The following is a 19506-nucleotide window of genomic DNA, read 5'->3' as shown; positions in this document are numbered from 1 at the left end:
TATTTCTGCCATTTTTGTGTCTAAAATGGCAACTGAAAGGGCCATATATTTTGCCATTTTTACGTATTAAATGGCAACTAAAAGTGCCATATAGTTTTGCCATTTCCACATGCAAAATGGCAACCAAAAGTGCCATTTTATGTCTTAAATGGCAACCAAAAGTGCCATATATTTTGCCATTTTTATGTATGAAATGGCAACTAAAAGTGCGCCATTTCCACATGCAAAATGGCAACCAAAAGTGCCATATATTTTTGCCATTTTGATGTCTGAAATGGCAACCAAAAGTGCCATATATTTTGCCACTTTTATGTATGAAATGGCAACTAAAAGTGCCATATAGTATTGCCATTTCCACATGTGAAATGGCAACCAAAAGTGCCATATAAATGTCTAAAATGGCAACCAAAAGTGCCGTATATTCTGCCATTTTTACGTATGAAATGGTAACTAAAAGTGCCATATAGTTTTGCCATTTCCACAATCGAAATGACAACCAAAAGCACCATATATTTTTGCCATTTTCAATGCATGAAATAGCACTACAATAGAGACCAATTGTGAAAGAAATGGCAAAAGTTGACAAAAAATTATCACTTATTATATTCGAAATGACATAAGATGACTTAAAATTTGCAAGATTTCATGTTGAAAATGGAAATAAAGTGAACATACAAAATGCCAGTTATTATGTTACAAATGGAAAGAAATGGAATCACAATTGCCATTTCTTCTTTTATCTTTTATAAACAATAGCATTCAAAATGGGCAAAATCATTTAACTTCTACTAGCTTTTAAAATGGGCCAAAAAGTTACATGGCATTGGAATCTTAAATGACTAAAATTTTACATTTGATACTTGATATCCATAAATGAAATTTATTGTCTAAGTATGAAAGATTAATCAAAAGTCTTAAGTGCATTAGTACTCATATTACACAGTGTGAAAAAGTCATCTAAAATTCTAAGGATAATTTTTACCTTTTATAAAACACATATTTTACTTGATAATAAATATTATTCGATAGTTGATTGAGAAATAAATAATTCAATTTTTACATAACAAAATATTATAAAGACATTACATGAAGAGTTTTCCAAGCAACATTCAAGCCTACGGCTTGACCCAATGTCTGAATCTCATCATTTGCTTTGAATATACAAGCATCCTTAATGATTGCATCATCAACTCGTACTGCTACATAACCAACTCCTATTGGTATAGTATGAACTCTAATGAAAGATCCAAACTAATTATTGTCCCTAATCCAACTATGTCTTTTAAGTCCTTATGTAAGATCTTTACTCCTCGTCCCCTTTGAAAAGTATCAACCTACAAAGATACATTCAAGAGATATTAGTAGAATATTTGTTTAAAATATCTTTATGAAAAATATCCAAAAACGTTATAATCATTGCCATACTAATTAAAGAAAAATAAATAAATTTAACTTACTTGAAAAACACGTATGTCATTTGTTTGTGCTGCTATCTTTTCTATTCCAATTGTTAATTGATGAACCTTTTTAAAATAAAGTAAATATGATACTTAATCATCCTTCATGTGAATGCTTTCTACTCTACTCAAAGATCCCTAAACCTTTTCAAAATAATATTTACAATACACGCACGCACGCATGTGTCTGTGTATCTGTGTGAGCATGAATCATCTTTTTTGTGAAAATTATCATGAAGTAAGCATGAAATTTATCAAAGATAGAGCATAAATGCTTTTCCCTAAATCATTAAGTTGTTCTTGCAAGGCATCCATAGCCTTATCCTTGTCATGAAGCTTTCTTTGCAACTCAGCAATCTTCTCATGTATCACTTGGTCTAAATCACTGATTGCAAAAAAAAAAATTCCACAAGTAGTCTTTTTGGTAAGTACAACCAGTCTTAGACCACAAATGTTATTATCCCCATTGTCATTTGGATTAGGATCCTACACAATTAAAAACATGAAATATATCAAATTGATATTATATTTTATTAATTAATAATTTCTATTCATAAATCAAAGAGAACATGAAGTACCTCTAATGAAACAACACCATTGGTCTCTTTAAACAATGCACCTTTCATCCCATATCCTTTGGAGGTATGATCTCTAAAAACACCTCTCAATATGAAGCAAACCTTTGAAGTTTAGAGATCTACATGTTTAAAATATTTGTCATACATGTGGATTTATCAAAGAGTACTACTATAAAAACATGAATTATGAAAAGAAAGAAAACTATTAAACTTACAAGTTCTTGTTTCATTCCAACATAACCCTTTCGACCTAAATTTGTAACGTTTTCTTGGACCCTTGGGAGGGTCACTTAGTGTAATATGTCTATATCATGTGCATTCAAGGCTTATTTTGTTAATCCCTATATAACCTATTTCTAGCATTTCCTTACACCCCCTCTGTAAATTTTTATAAATTTTATAAATCCCATAGTGTAAATATATTTTTCTCTAGTGAAATTTTAAGGCATCCTTCTGTGAAACATACATTAGTGGATTTTGAGTCAATTTGGAGAAAATATGAGAGACTCAAGACATAAGATATCTAAAGATTTCTAAGTCGTGTGGTATTTGTATTTACACATGGAGAGACATGTCTCTTGAAACAAGAAACGCCCTTGGCGAGCCCAATTTAACTCCTGAAGACAACGAGAAATAATGTAAATGATACTCATAAGGCTTGCCCAAAAGAGATGGATATTGGAATGAATTAATAAGAATATTGATTTTATAACTTGTCATGCTAGTGGCTTCCTCTATTGTTCACATATCTAAAGCTAATGCAAGGTAGCCTAATAACGATCAAAATGAAGGGTAGGGTCAAGGCTAGATAAGAGGTCGTGAAATCAATAGATGGGTGGTGTGCTCAGAGATCTAGTTTGCTGATGTCTCCTCAATGTTCAATTGAGGAAGAAGCGTAGTGAAGGAAATGATCAAGCCAATAGACGAAGCTAGTTTTAGATGTATTGTTAGTTGGACTGTTGTAAGCTTGTGAACAAGTTGTACTATATTGTGTTTTGACATGAATTGTTGGAGTTGGAGTTGGGTGTTGGTTCTAATTGAAGTGCTATACTCAATGTTTAAATCTTCTAATATGTATTATAGATACATTATGTTCAAATTGGTACGCATTTGGCGAACGGTATGAGAGAGAATATGTCCCCTGGTCTTGGGTGACTTATAGACATTAAGTATAGCTATGGGGGGAAGAGTGCAATATGAAAAGCAAGCATTCAATGCCATCTTGGAAGATGTAGTCTTCTCTCATGCATTGAGGTTCATTTTTGTAATATGTCGCAATTCCAAGACCCTGTGTCCTAGAAATACATTGGAAGTCAAGGAGGCATGTGTTGGAGCAACATGCATTTCTTGTAAATAGGTAATTGTTGCTACAAGAATGATTTTACTGGAGACGGCTTTTGACTTGTGCCCAAGAAATGACAAAATATTAAGAGATTACAACGTCCGCTTATATTGCTTATGTGCAGAGAAGTCGATCTAGTCTAGTGAACAAAGAGATTGTCATTTTAATTGCTTGATTTCTTGAAGGAATGTGGACTCAACCTTAGCAAGCTTGTGTAGTCATTTCATACACTTTGCATCTTGCACAAGATGACACCACATGATCAAAAAACCTATTAGTCAAGGTAGCAACAAGATCTTGTTTTGGAAAAACTAGACCCTACATAGAGGAAATTAGTAAATGAAACAAATGAATCCTAGAGGATGGAATGGTGTAATTCAAAAATTCATTTATGTGCCCATGAGATAGAACTCACAAGCACCAAACTTGGGAGATATACGTAGAACAATTTAAAAATGCCTCAAGATTATGTTGTACAAATCTAAGCCAAACACTCTTACAAAAGACTTCACCAAAGATCCAAAAACATGCAACAACCTGTTGCCCTAGATGCTTTGTGGTGAGCACAAACTCTGCTCGTACTTCTGTCCTTGCTCTCCTTTGTTTGCATGCTCACACTTTAATACTACAATTTAATAAGCCAAATCTTTAGGATTCATAAGAAGCTCACAAATGGCTTGAAGGAAAGCTTGTGTATAGTCATTTCATACATGTAGCTTCTTGTACAAGATGCCACCACATGATAAAAAACTTATTAGTCGAGGCAGCAACAAGACCTTGTTAGAAAAACTAGAGACTTGGCTACTTTCTCCATGTTGTGAAAAGAGAGAGAGAGAGGGGGCTGCCACATGGGTAGCACCTCACGACACTTTATGGGGGAGACATGGCTGCAACAGCACGGATATGGCCAGGAAGAGGCAGATCTAGAGCAGCACTAGAAGGCAAGATGATGCAGCAAGAATGCACAGGAGTGGAGCTGGTTAGGGCAGACCATGGGCTGGCAGAAAAGCAGAGGTACAGGGCATCCAATGGGCCAGGTACTACATCAAAGGGAGGGGCTGCAAAAGGGCTGAACCCTACCCTTATATAGGGCACAATAGGCTAGTCGATTGGCCAACTGAGTCGGCCAGCACACAGGCCCAAAAGGGCAGCCCACAACCCTATATATGGGGAACTGTGGGGTTGGTTGGGACAAGACTAATTCAGCCAAATTGAGGCAGACTAGTCAGCTATTTCAGGGGGCCTTTGGGCCTATAAAAGGTAAGCCTATTGCCTCATTCATATTATTCACTTGGAGCAACACTTGGGAAGTAGACAAAAGTAGCAGTAAGCCCACCCTTGGACACACACACAAGAGGAGGAGAGGCTAACATAGGGCTGCAGACTAAGCTCATGGTGCTGTATAGACTCGACTAAAGGAGAAGGCTAATCAAAAAGTAGTCCAAAATCTCTTCATTTAAGCTACAACTGCTTGTGAAGTCTAAACAATTTCGATGAATCCAAGAACATTCCCAAACTCATCCTCTAAAAACACAACATAGTGCAGTTTCAATCACAATAGTCACTCATAAGAGTGAAAACCATAAACTCCATCACACATAGGACTAGCTACTATGACATCCCCACTAACGTCATCAATGCCCAACAGTGGGTGTAGACCATAGTATAAAACTATGCTCTCACACATACAAATCCACATACCCACACATACTTGAGCATCCATTTATACGAAGTCTTCGTACTAAGTTTCTGTCGGCACTCCGGAGGTGAAGGGCAGACTCAGCCATGACAAAAGCTACTATAGCACTAAAGGAGAAGGCTAATAAAAAAGTAGTCCAAAATCTCTTCATTCAATCTACAGCTGCTTGTGAAGTTTCATTTTCGTCTCCATACAAGTCCCATGCCGTCTTGACATCATCCTCATGGCCACACATCCCTTGCTTGTTGGTTCGCTTTGCAGTCCTGTCCTCTCCAAGCATGGACAGCCTCTGGAAACTTCTTTGCCAGATCTATAAGCTTATGTAGACTCTTTGTCCATTGATCCCTTCCACCTTGCTGCCCGGGTAGTCAGCCTGGGTGGAAGCACCTTTTGAGCTACGTCTATAGCCTCTTTATCTTGGTTCCCCTCCTGGGAATAGGCCCAATTGTTGCTGGTCTTGCTGCTCCTTTTTGCTATGCTATGGCTGCTCCAATTGATGCCTTTGGAGGCCCCAAGGGCCCTTCTTTTATAGGGGTTGAACCCCCTTCAAAATGGCCCACCAACCAACAATTACCAGCTAACTAGAATCCCCCCTACCAGCTGACTGGATGGGGGGGGGGCTTATAAATGCTCCTTACGGCTTCAGTTGGAAACCTTTGCTGACCTACTTGGCCACGTGGCTCCTAGCCACTGGCCCAGGTTGTTCTAGCCCTATTATAGGCCCCAAACCAGGCCCATATGGACTCAAAACATTCACAAACTATTGTACTTACCATCAGTCTCTAATTTTCCTCTTGTGGGGCTCCTGTAGACCTTGGGAGCTGCCCCAGACTATCTGTACATCTATCAGCAACCCTCCGTACAGATCCCGTGCCGTAGTGACATCATCCTCCTGGCCATGTAGCCCTTGCTTGCGGGTTTCCATGTGCAGTCTTATCTTCTCAAAGCATGAACAGCCTCTCAAAACTTCTTTGCCAAATCTGCCCTCCATGGTGACTCTCCTCTTCAGGAGGTGAACCAAGTTCTTTTTTTTTTTTTTTTAAAGGAGGTGAACCAAGTTAATTCTAGCAGGTGAACCAGCAACAATTGGGCCTATTTCTAGGAGGTGAACCAAGTTAATTCCTCCGAGCAATGAATTAAGGTCGTCCTTGAGCAAGGTCCTTGCCTTCAAGCTCCACCTCGCATGAACTTTTTCAAGGCCCGTAATACCATGTTAGAAAATGGAAATCCCACTAGAGGATATCCCACAACAGATAGACGAGCCTATGAATTACATGCATAAGTGTTTCACTACAGACTGAAACTTCTTAACTTGTGTGTACTTCACAACCATAGATGTGTGTGCAAGCCAGTAAATAGACAGTGCGTCCAAGACAAATATAGAAGCAAAATCATATGTTTCCGTCCATCCACACAATACAAAAGAAATGCAAAGTCCCACCAAACCGTGGCCCTCCTATCTTACAAAAAATCATCTTACTATCTACCTGGCACTTGTAGATCTCTGAGCCTGCATGCTCCTATAAGCTTATGTAGACTCTCTGTCCATTGATCCCTTCCACCTTGCTGCCCGGGTAGTCAGCCTAGGTGGGAGCACCTTTTGAGCTAAGTCTGTAGCATCTTTAGCTTGGTTCACCTCCTAGTGATAGGCCCACTGCTACTGGTCTTGCTGCTCCTTTCTGCTCTTCTGTGGCTGCTCCAAGTGATGCCTTTGGAGGCCCCAAGGGCCCCTTTTTATAGGGGCTGAACCCCCTTCAAAATGGCCCACCAACCAGCAACTACCAGCTAACTGGAATCCTCCCTACCAGCGACTGGATGGGGGGCCCTATAAATGCCCCTCACGGCTTCAGTTGGAGACCTTCGCTGACCTACTTGGCCACGTGGCTTCTAGCCACTGGCCTAGGTTGTTCCAGCCCCACAAACCCAGCCCATATGGATCCACAACATCCACAAACTATTGTGCCTACCATCAGTCTCTAATTTGCCTCTTACTGGACTCCTGTAGACCTTCAGAGCTGCTCCAAACTGTCTGTACATCTATATGCAACCCTACGTAGAGATCCTGTGCCGTAGTGACATCATCTAGAAACTTCTCTGCCTTATTTTCCTTCCATGGTGGCTCTCCTCTTCCAGGTACTTCCTCTCTTTGTCTGCTGCCAATGATGCTGGAAGTGTTTGTCTGTACCCTCTCTCTATTCTAAGCAGCTAGGTGGTTATGTGGGCATGGTCGTGAGGAACTGTGGCCAAGAGTGGGCTGCTAGTAATAGTTCTAGGCCGTGTGCAAGATTTCTCAGACAGAAATGGATGCCTATTGCCAGGATTGGTGAGAGCTATGTACAGCAAACGCTATGCTTTAGATGTTGACGTCAAATGGTTTGTGGAATGTCTATGATGCAAGAGTAAGTGTAACCTTTGTGTAGCCTATTTTTCAAGGATTTTCCAATCAAATAAAGAAATGGGTTTCCAAGGTTTGGGGGAATCTGTGTCTTTGCATTGGTGCAGGGGCAATCTAGCTCCATTTGCTATGAATTTATTTGCTAATTTGTTGCGTTGAGTTAATTTTGATTGCAAGTTATTGTTCTGCTGCCTTTTGGTAGATAGTGAAGGCCAGTTTCATGGCTTCATTGCTGGGATATCACCATCTTCTATAAGGAGGTGAGCCTATGGTTGTCTTTGGTGCATGTACTACTTGCTGTAATTGAGTTGCAGTCAAGAGAACTCAGTAAAGATGTCATACAGTAATGAAGATTGGGAAGAGGAGTTGCCATCCTCTCTTGACTGACAATCATTGCTTGAGGATCTTCTTCTGATGATCAGAATGTTGATGGACAGCAAGCTGTAAATGCACTAATGTGAATGCTACACAATCTAAAAGGTTTAAGGAGGATGATGATGCAGAGGCGGCCAGTGGGGGAGGTGGACTTGGGCATATTAGGGTTGCCCCATGGGCAAGGCATTGGTTGCCACATGGGCAACATACAAACAGTAAATCGTGAGAGCATGGATGGGCAGCACATAGGCTACCATGTGGACGGCACACCTAAGAGAGTACTTGGCCGATAGAAGGATAGATTTGGTACAGGATGGCCAAGAGGTGCTCACAGGTAGGTGGGAGCAGAACTGCGAAGGAGTTCCAGCCTGGAAGGACCCATCAGCATCAAGGGAATCTGCAGGAAGCATACGGATGGCTGTGCCAGGGTACATGCTGCTGCAGGCAGTAGTACAGGCCTATACAGAGATCTGGAGCAAGGCAAAAGGAGCCAAACCAAAGGATCTAGGGCCGGTAAAGTCCCTAAACATAGTCAAAACAATAGGGCAATGATTGGCCTATTTTGGAGCAGATTTAGATGTTGGAATTGGCCTGGAAGAGGTCAGGGCAAGAACAGGAAAGCCTGGGCCAGTGGCTGCCTAGCAAGCCCCTCAGGTCAGTTTTACAGACCAGGGGGTATGTTGGTTAGTTCGGTCCATCTAGGACCCCCACTCGGGCATTTTGGGGGGAGGGGGGGCAGCTCCTATAAAAGGGAGTCATTGGGGACTCACCATTTATCCATCAGAGCAAGTCTTCAAGGATCCAAATCAGACTCGTGATGCAGAGGCCTTGGCCATTATCATTGGCACCACGGCAGATGCGTACTTCCTCACATTTGGAAGACGGACAATTCCTCGAGGCATGGACCATGCTAAGAGATGTGTACAAGCTGAACAACGAAGATAGGATTCTTGACCTCGAGATAGAGCTCTATGGCATGAGCATGGATGAGAGTGATTCAGTACAAGAAGACATCACGAAGATGAATGATTGCTATCTGTTCTGTGAATGATTGCTACCCCCATGGCAGCGAAGGTGCTGCCCATGTGGCAACCCCATGACTTGTCTTTTCTATGTTTGTATGCTGTCCACATGGCAGCCCATATGCTGCCCATGTGGCAGCCTCAATTTCATAGTTAGTTCAGCCCATGTGGCATGCTTCCACAATGCCCACATGCTGACCAACAGATCCATGTCCACCTCCCCCACGCTCTCCATGGGGAGATGACCACCTTATCTCCAACACAAGTGTGATTCTCAAAGATTTGAGGTCAGTCCAAGTGATTGTTAATGGCTACAAAGTGCATTCTTCCCTTATATCCACTAGACTTGCATGGCTGTATGTATTCAGAACACTAACAATGTCACTAGATATGGTTTTGCACCTCCTAGCATTACAACAAGCATCATTATTCTCTCTAATTGAGCATATGCTACAATAAGTGCACTCCACAAGACAACATCTTAAACTAGAAGCTACAACATCTCACACAAAGGCCGCCTCATGAGCCTTGCCAATACCTTTTACAGGCTATGCACTCTCTTGATTAATGTCCACAGGCTTGAGCCATGAGCTTCAGTTGCTCCAATCTGCAAGGGACTATGGCTTGCCTTCTTTGGTGCCTATAGGGTCATTTAATCTTGAGATCTAAATTCCTAGCATGTAGTGCTAAAAGATGGAAAGAAATTTTTTCATGCATTGTCTTCTCCCGAGCAATTTTCTGATGGGCTAATTAGTTATACCAATAGTGGGCCATTGAACTCAAGATAGACCGCAAAAGCAGTCGATGCTTGAGTCTTTAACCAAATCCTAGAATTAGAATAAAATGCTCTACCACAATGTCCTCATCTTTGTTGAGGAAGTCTCTTTTCTTGTGTGGTAATGAAGAAGCCAAGTCAGCCTACCAAGACTCAGACTCGTGAATCATTTATAGTCAGGCCATTTTTGAGGTAAAATACACATGCAATAGCGACTTTGAAGAATACATCTCAATTGTGGCACATCTCTCATTCATCTTTCCAGCCAGGTATCATAGTGTCCCAACGATCTCAATCTTGTAAATTGAGCCAATGTCCAAAGCAGTAGACCCAAGAAAAGGACCTTTCCTATGCAATGGCACACATTAAAGCTCTCTGGAATTTATCAAATAGAATGTTTTTCATAATTTATCATAATTGTAACACATATAAAAAGAAAATTTTGCAAAGAAAGGTCGCTTATCGGTATCTTGCAAAAGATGTCCACATGTGTGTCTCAAGGCTAAACCTACATCTAAACATGTACTCTAGCTTGAAGACCTGGCACAAGCTAGACAGGAGCTGCATACAAACATTGCAAAATATCAAGGGTGCAATATGACATAGCTATAGAGAGTACATCGAACGGAGTGAATCATGAACGATTTTTGCAAACCTACTGCATAAGGTGGAGCTTGAGCAGGCAAGTGGAGGACAGTAGCAAGCTTGCGGGTTTGTACAAAATGGATGTCTTCAGTGTATCTTTTGTGGGTGCTAATGGTCGGAATCATACCAAAGAGGGGTTGCGCCTAATGGAGAAATGGGGAGCCGATGTCAAAGGGGACAGCGAGCGGACAGTTTCTGGACAACATCAAGGAAACATTCAATTCTTTCACACAAGCGGAATACTGACGGCACACCCAAAATAACTACAAATACCCAACTTGAGAACTATAAATGCACACTATCCAAAACGCCAAACTATAAAGTGTAAATTTGTACATCGCTATACTAACTGCAAACATCCAACGATTGCAACTTGAGAGCTAAAAATTTTCCAAAACTCGAACACTGAATTTCAAGAGGGAATAGAGAGTTCCTTGGTCTGATTTCTCTGCCGTCATGGAATCCCAAACTAGTGAAAACCTCAAAATCGCCTCAAAACCCCTATTCGGTCCATTGACTGACGGAAAAAATAGGATTCTATCAATTACTAATGGAAATCCCAAACCTTGAATCTTTCTCTATTCCAATCAATCGTTTTCTTTCCTGTTTTGAACGAAACACACTATGCCACCAAAATCAAACCTACCAATTTGCTGCAAATTTCATCGTTGATCAGATCACGACATGACTACTCTCTGTTGTTTACACGTGCTGATTGAGAAGATTAGGTCATAGGACATTACTGGGCAAGGATGAATTTGCTTGAAAACATTTTCTTTTAGCTGAGCAGGAACTAGCTTCCGCAGGCGGAAGGAAAGGGTCATTTGGCGCAAAAACTTTTCTTTTTAATTTGTTTCCCCCAAAATGAATTTCCCCCGCTTTTTTTTTTGGAAAATTTTATTGCAAGAGAAAATAATAAAATTACAAAGCTGACTCTCCTCTCAAGAGCTTCACAATGTAGGCAAATTCCTTTCTTCTTGCAAAATAATGCAGAGCATCAAGTATGGAAGATCGTACTTGAGCAAAGAAGTCTTATGGGATAGGTCTATGGTTGAAAAGAATATTCTTACAGATGTGATCAATAAACACAACTCGAACTATTTGCCAAATTGTCCACTGCAAGTCATTTAGTCCTATTTTATCACCAAGATTCCCATTTTCCACCTAAGTGGGATGACAAACTGAACCGAGGTAAACCAATGTTGTTGTATGCATCGCCAAACTCATTTCGTGAACACGCATCCCCATAGTAGATGGAAGTGATTCTCAAGCATGGTTTTATAGAATACACAATATGGAGAGACATCTTTCCAATTAGTTATGCGATCTTTTGTTGGGAGTTTGCAATGCAAAAACTGCCACAAAAGAAAGTAGTGAGTTTCCATACCCGGATAGATCTCATCTTCCAAATTTCAAACAAATCATTAGGAGCAATAACTTTCCAAGCTGATTGAGGAGAACAAGCAATATGTGAATCGGGAATATTGATCAAGCATTTGTAATTGAGTCTATTAAGGTCCCTACCTACTGCATCAACCAATCCTTTGAAATCATTAGATCACTGGAGTACTGGAATAGTAGGCCAACTTGGGTCACAAGCCGAGCAAATGTAGCCTCGATGAATCTTCTTTCTCGTGTTGAGAGTTGGAACTGGTCAGCCAAAACATCCAGGGTCAGAAATGAATTTGCTTGAAAGTCCCAAACCAAGGCCCAGGTACATATTCCCCTATCATTGAGCCCTCTAACCAAGGGCAGCAGGCTTATTTGAACTGGAGCTATATGAGGCCACTTACTAATCCAAATGTTTAGCCCTAAAGAGTAGTAACCTGGCCGCTCCTTGCCAGCAACCACCCACATTCGCCAATAGCTCGACGCTAAATTGGTATGAACTTGGCTTAGTTTGCAGCCGTTGGTCTTAATAGGGAAGTCACATAGTAGAATCTCCCTCCATGATAATGATCCATGTGAGAAGCTAATAACATCTGTTATTTGAATCCAGTGTCAAGCTAGTGAAGCCCACGGTTGTGGCGAATGCAGCACTATAGCTATTGCAAGTATTTTGTAAGAGGCATTTAACATTGTCAATGACCTCCAATCACCAAGTTGCATACAATTTGCAGATTTAGGAATGAATTTAATCAATCCTTGATTCACAAGTACTGGCAGAGTATTCTTTCGAATACAATTGTTGAGCAATGCTGTGAGCTCTGTACCACAAAGGTGCCAATAATGTTTAAAAAATTCAGTTGGGAAGCCATCAAGGCTAGGGGCCTTTGTTGTTGCCATGGAGCAAAGAACATAGTGAATCTTGTCCTGAGAGAATGGTCATTGAAGAAATGGTGCTTCATGCAGAGAGACAATTGAGTGAGTGTTTTCCAGGAAATGAGAAAATCGTGCATCATAGTCTAGGGGATGTTGTGGAACAGCACCTAAAGTACCAGATAGATGGTTGGCAAAGACTGAAGCAATAGAGGCTTCATCTATGTGCTAAAATCTATGAGAATATGTGACAATGCATATATGCTCACGAACTCTTTTCTCCTTGACATGCTGAAAGAAGAATTCGAAGGGTCGAATTCTTCTTTCAGCATGCTGACGAACTCTTTTCAGCCTTTCCACCCTATGGTTCACCCCCCCTTTGTTATCCTAATTTGAGGGCTTATAGATGGGGAGATGACCTTCCCAACAACATTGAGAAACTGTATCACATGTGTGTGGAAGTTCCTGTGTGGGTATGACCTTGCTTTGAGGACTATAGGTCAAACTTCAACAAGGTTTTTAGCTATAATTCCAATTATATAAAAGTACAAATTAGCCACTCACGAGGTCAAACTTCAACAAGGTTTTTAGCTATATGATTTAGTCCTCGACATATGTGAATCTAGGCTTGTCTCCTATAAATCCAACCTCATAGTTGGATTGCACCTTTCCATCTCCAAACTCTACCCAAATGGAATTGTATGCCATGATCTCAACACATGGGCCTTTATAACTATTACAATTCACCTAAGCATCATTATTTCTTTCCCTATGACCTAACAATTGTGGGAACTCATTCAAATGTCCTAGATCATGGTAGTGTCAACTAAAACCAGCCTCAAAACCTCTCCCAAGCTTAAGCACTGAGGGCTACCAATTAAAGAGGTCCTTGAGAAACAACACACACTACTAGCCAAAGAGCTTTGCAAGTGGCAATCATTCTAGATAAAAGAGAACAAAACGTCCATGTGCATTTGCAATTCAAAGAACTTTGCAAGTGGCAATCTTCCTAGATAAAAGAGAACAATACATGCATGTGCATTTGCAATTCAAAGACTAAAAGAGGGAAAACCACATTATATAGCCCTATAGGCTGATTTGCTTTTTTGGATTTACCATGTCCATATACATGTGAAGCTCTAAAGAAGAAGCATTTATGTCATCCCAACCACTGGCCTAAATATGAATCTCAATTTGCCGAAAGGTAGACTGTGCCATTGTGGCCAAAAGGGAGCAATGTCTCGATGTGGTTGTTGTAGTTGAATGTGGTTCGTGTGTAGCAGAATGCAAAGGGCAAGTATAGACCCCATGGCAAATCCCAAATCTACATCCAATAGGGGAAACATATCTGGCTCGCAATCACTAGGGTACACTACCATCTTCTTCTATTTGTGATATTGTGAAGCAATTACTATACCCTGTCCATCTCCAATGCATTTGGACTGTATTTGAGATGAATACATCCTTTTATGAATGGAATTAATCCACATTGGGACTTGTCATAGAAAGATATGACAATGCTATGTGATTCAATGAGCCAAACACTTTAAAATTTTAGGTCCCATGGCATAACCACTTTATGTAAATGTCTGTATTGCATATCGGGAGCTTCTAAGACTTATAGTGTTACGATGCATACAAATCCTTACAATGTTTAGGAAAGAAGGATTGATCTATAAGGTTCAATTCAATATCAAAAGCCACATAACATGCTAAACCCTCATATTGAGGCCCTTTTTGTCCTTTAGAAAGGTAATAATATGAGCATTCCATTGCTTCTCCTTTTTTTCTCTATTCTTTCAAGAAACCTTGTGAGGACCAGTTTTAGATGTACTATAACCCAAGATATAAGACATAAGTTTGAGTATTCCAATACCAATTTTGTCCTTAAAATTATGGCATGCTTAAGGTTGAAGTGATAGATTTGGTTTATGCAAACATCACTACTGCTAGATGTAGGAGTGCCCTGCTTCTATATCCTTGTGGTGTAAGATGGTAAGGGCAATCATGACACCATAGGAAATGGTGATATTTGTGGACATATGGGTGCATTCTTGGTGCATGGTTTCAGCATCCTGTGGATTAGCATTCATAGTACACATTTATTAGTGTGAATTTGCACGTTTATTAATGTAAATTCTTCATATGTGCTAATTTATGTATATGTTGTTTCTAATTTCTTTATTGATTTAGACAATTGATAGTTCGAAAGGAACCAAAAGGCCGGATGTGAACTGGGGAACAAGAATGCCCATATTTGCATGTGGATGGTATGTATGTGAAGGAAAAATGCACAATGGACATCCGCATCTGTATATCCCATTCACCAAACTTTTCAAGGGTCTTAGAAAAATTGGCCTTAATGTCCTTCCAAAGTATCAGGTGGATCGGATGCTGTTTGTGCCACCGGGAGCAAGAATGCACATATTCGCATGTGGATGCTACTCGATATGAAGCAAAAGTGTGCAATGGACACCGACATCCATATACCACACCATCGGATCAGCACTAAACTTTGCAAGGGTCTTAAAACAAGTTCTTTTAATGCCCTTGCAAAGTGTAAGGTGCATTGGATGCCAGATGTGATACCAGGGAACAAGAATGCCCATATTTGCATGTGGATGCTATGTATGTGAAGGAAAAATGCACAATGAACATCCGCATCCGTATGTCCCACCGTCAGTTCAGCACCAAACTTTGCAAGGGTTTTGAAAAATTTGGTTTTAATGTCCTTCCAAAGTCTCAGGTGGATCGGATGCTGTATGTGACACCGTGGAACAAGAATGCACATATTCGCACGTGGATGCTACACGATATGAAGAAAAAATGTGCAATGGACACCAACATCCGTATATTCCACCATTGGATCAACACCAAACTTTGCAAGCATCTTAAAACAAGTTGTTTTAATGTCCTTGCAAAGTGTAAGGTGCATTGTATGCCGGATGTGCCACTGGGGAACAAGAATGCTCATATTCGCATGTGCATGCTATGTATATGAAGGAAACAAGCGCAACGGACACCGACATCCGTATACCACATCGTCAGATCAGCACCAAACTTTGCAAGGGTCTTAAAACAAGTTGTTTTAATGTCCTTGCGAAGTTTAAGGTGCATTGGATGTCGGATGTGACACCGGGGAATTAGAATGCCCATATTTGCATGTGGATGCTTTGTATGTGAAGGAAAAATGCACAATGGACATCCGCATCCGTATATCCCACCATCGTATCAGCACCAAAATTTTCAAGGGTCTTATAAAATTTGGTTTTAATGTCCTTCCAAAGTATCAAGTGGATTGGATGCCGCATGTGCCACCGGGGAGCAAGAATGCACATATTCACACATGGATGCTATGCGATATGAAGGAAAAATGTGCAACGGACACTGACATCCATATATTCCACCGTTTTATCACCACTAAAATTTGCAAGGGTCTTAAAAAAAGTTTTTTTAATGTCCTTTCAAAGTGTAAGGTGCATCAGATGCCGGATGTGCCACCAGGGAACAAGAATGCTCATATTCACATGTGGATGCTATGTATATGAAGGAAACAAGCGCAACAGACACCGAGATCCATATACCACACCATCGGATCAAGACCAAACTTTGCAAGGGTCTTAAAACAAGTTGTTCTAATTTCCTTTCAAAGTGTAAGGTGCATTCAATGCTGGATGTGACACCGTGGAATTCGAGTGCCCATATTTGCATGTAAATGCTACGTATGTGAAGGAAAAATGCACAATGGACATCCGTGTCCGTATATCTTACCGTCGAATGAGCTCCAAACTTTGCAAGGGTCTTTGAATATTTTTTTTAATGACCTTGAAAAGTTTAAGGTGCATCGGATGCCGGATGTGCCACCAGGCAACAAGAATGTTCATATTCATGTGTGGATGCTATGTATATGAAGGAAACAAGTGCAACAGACACCGACATCCTTATACCGCACCGTTGGATCAGCACCAAACTTTGCAAGGGTCTTAAAACAACTTGTTTTAATGTCCTTCTAAGGTGTTAGGTGCATTGGATGCCAGATGTGACACTAGGGAATAAGAATTCCCATATTTACATGTGGATGTTGTGTATGTGAAGGAAAAATTCACAATGGACATTTGCATCCGTATATCCCACCATCGGATCAGCACCAAACTTTGCAAAGGTCTTAAAAAAATTCATTTTAATTTCCTTCCAAAGTATCATGTGGATCGGATGCCGTATGTGCCACCAAGGAGCAAGAATGCACATATTCGCACGTGGATGCTACTCGAGATGCGCAACGAACACGACATCCATATACTACACCATCAGATTAGTAACAAACTTTGCAAGGGTCTTAAAACAAGCTGTTTTAATGTCCTTGCAAAGTGTAAGGTGCATTGGATGTCAGATGTGACATCGGGGAATTAGAATGCCCATATTTGCATGTGGATGCTATGTACGTGAAGGAAAAATGCCCAATGGACATCCGCATCCGTATATCCCACCGTCGAATCAGCTCCAAACTTTGAAAGGGTCTTTTTTTTTTTTTTCATGGCTAGAAGCACACCAATGCATGTATTTCAATGCTCATGCATGATGCATGGTGAACAACTAGGAAATATCCATTCCAAGCCATGCAATTGACATTAGATGGGCATGATACTTTGCATAGCCATTGAAATTGCCTTGTTTAAGGCTTGTGCAAAGTATCACTCCCAAAAAATACCGTTTTTATGGTTAGAAGCACACCAATGCATGTTTTTCAATGCTCATGCATGATGCATGGTGAAAAACTAGGAAATATCCATTCCAAGCCATGAAAATGACATGAGATGGTCATGATACTTTGCACAGGCCATGAAATCACCTATTTTAAGGCTTTAACAAAGTTTCATGTCCATAAAATACCATTTTCATGGCTGTTAGAAGCACATCAATGCATGTTTTTCAACACTCATGTATGATGCATGGTGAAAAACTAGGAAATATCCATTCCAAGCCATGCAAATGACTTCAGATGGCTATGATACTTTGCGCAGACATTAAAATTACCGAGTTTAAGGCTTGATCAAAGTATTTTGTCCATCAAATACCATTTCAGGGCTACAAGCACACCGATGCATGTTTTTGAATACTGATGCATGATACATGGTGAAAAACTAGGAAATATCCATTCCATGCCATGAAAATGACACCAAATGGCCATGATACTTTGCACATGAACTCACCCATTTTACTGCTTGCACAAAGTATGATGCTTATCAAATATCATTTGCATGGCTAGAAGTTGACAGATGAATGTTTTTCAATGACCATGCATGATGCATGGTGCGAAACAAGGAAATATCCAATGAAAATGACATTGAATGACCATGATAAGGCATAGGCCCATGTTTTAAAGGGTGCAAGGTGTGGTGAAAAAGGAGATTTGATAAAAAAAAGTAAACACACACCCTAAAACAAGGCCTCCCAGGCTACAAGATTTTGGAATCCAATACAAGTCATCATTTATTAAACCTAGTAAGAAACTAGAAGTGAGAGAAGTACTAAAAGTTTTAGGAAATGTAAAAACAAACGAAAACTTTATTTTCGTTGGTATAGGTGCCGATATATACCGATGCCTATACTAACTCAGATAAACTTTCAAAAAGCAAACCCAAATGCCTCTTTTTTTGCCACACCTCTCTTGTTTGAGATCTTGCTAACTTTCTGCCTCTTCCTCATGACCTTTCCACCATCTCCCTACCCTCCCCTGCCATCCCTACACCACCCACACCACTGTTGTCCCACTCCCCTCCACTCCAAGCTTGAAGAAGAAGATTTATATTTTGGGAACTAAAGAAGTGGATGATATTTTGAGTGGTTTGTCTTCAAATTTCTTCTTCTAGGTAAGCTTCCCAACCCTTTCATCTGCATTAGAATAATCTTTGAAATCTGCATTGTGTGTTTACACGTTTCTTATGTCTTTGTGGTTGCACAAAAGGCAAATATGAGATTTTTCTATAGCCCAGGGGAGATGCTACCAAAATTTTCCAATTACTTGCTTGCTTGATATGATTGCATCTTGTTGCTTGCTTGCTTAACTTCATTGCTTTCTTGGTATCTTGTTGTCTTGTTTGTGTTCTTTCATTTCTCTTGTTTGTTTTGATTACTTTGTTGCTTGACATTGTTGCTTTTTACTGCATTGGATGCCGGATGTGCCACCGGGGAACAAGAATGCTCATATTTGCATGTGGATGCTATGCATCATGCATGAGTGCTTCTAGCATATGTACGTGTGTTTGATAGGCATGATACTTTACATAGATTCAACAAGATAAAAACCCTTGTGCTTTCAAAGTTTGATGGGGATCAGGCATCAATTTCATGGTTGGGCATGTGTATTTTCAAATTTCTTACCATGCATTGTGCATGAGTGCTAAAAATTATGCTACAAATGGGGGCCCTTTTTACTTTTTCCCAATATTGAATTTAAGTTAGGGGGGCCATGCCATATTTAAGAGGGGGGGACATAGTATAGGCTAGCTTGGGTAACTAGTCCGAACAAGTTTGGTTTTGTGTATGGTTTTAAATAGTCATAGGGAAAGTAATCTAAATTTTCTTATTGTGTAATCTAAATGCTTGAGAAAGAACATAGATTTAAGGAAAGGGGGGGACATAATAGAATTTTTCCACACACATATGCTAGAAGCACACCGATGCATATTTTTAACACTCATCCACGTTGCATGGTAAGAATTGTGGAAATACACATTCCCGGCCATGAAAAAGATACCTGATCCACATAAAACTTTTGCAAAAACAATTCTATTACTTTCATTAAGGCCTATACAAAGTATCATACCCATCGAGAGTGTTGATGATGCAATCATTAAGGATGCTTGTATATTTAAAGAAAATTATGAGATTCAGACATTGGGTTAAACCATAGGCTTGAATGTTTCTTCATGTAGTGTCTTTATAATTTTATATTTTAT

At 40.1% G+C, this 19506-nt stretch overlaps 1 long non-coding RNA gene across 2 annotated transcripts; it reads right to left on the bottom strand.

The window, feature by feature from the left end:
- Nucleotides 1–10006: 10006 nt before the first annotated feature.
- LOC147890983 (uncharacterized) lies at nt 10007–11158 on the bottom strand. 2 transcript variants are annotated; one of them, XR_015542648.1, is made up of 3 exons: nt 10931–11158; nt 10303–10483; nt 10007–10204 (listed from the first exon to the last, which is right to left on the bottom strand). It is a non-coding gene; the product is annotated as an uncharacterized LOC147890983 (long non-coding RNA). The 2 variants fall into 2 exon arrangements; XR_015542649.1 differs by having other exon boundaries at nt 10416–10483.
- Nucleotides 11159–19506: the final 8348 nt, after the last annotated feature.

Source organism: Dipteris shenzhenensis, chromosome 18, assembly GCF_047967505.1.
Source record: "Dipteris shenzhenensis isolate YYH24624 ecotype China chromosome 18, Dip_SZ_1.0, whole genome shotgun sequence".
NCBI lineage: Eukaryota > Viridiplantae > Streptophyta > Polypodiopsida > Gleicheniales > Dipteridaceae > Dipteris > Dipteris shenzhenensis.
This window is presented reverse-complemented; position numbering and strand designations above follow the sequence as displayed.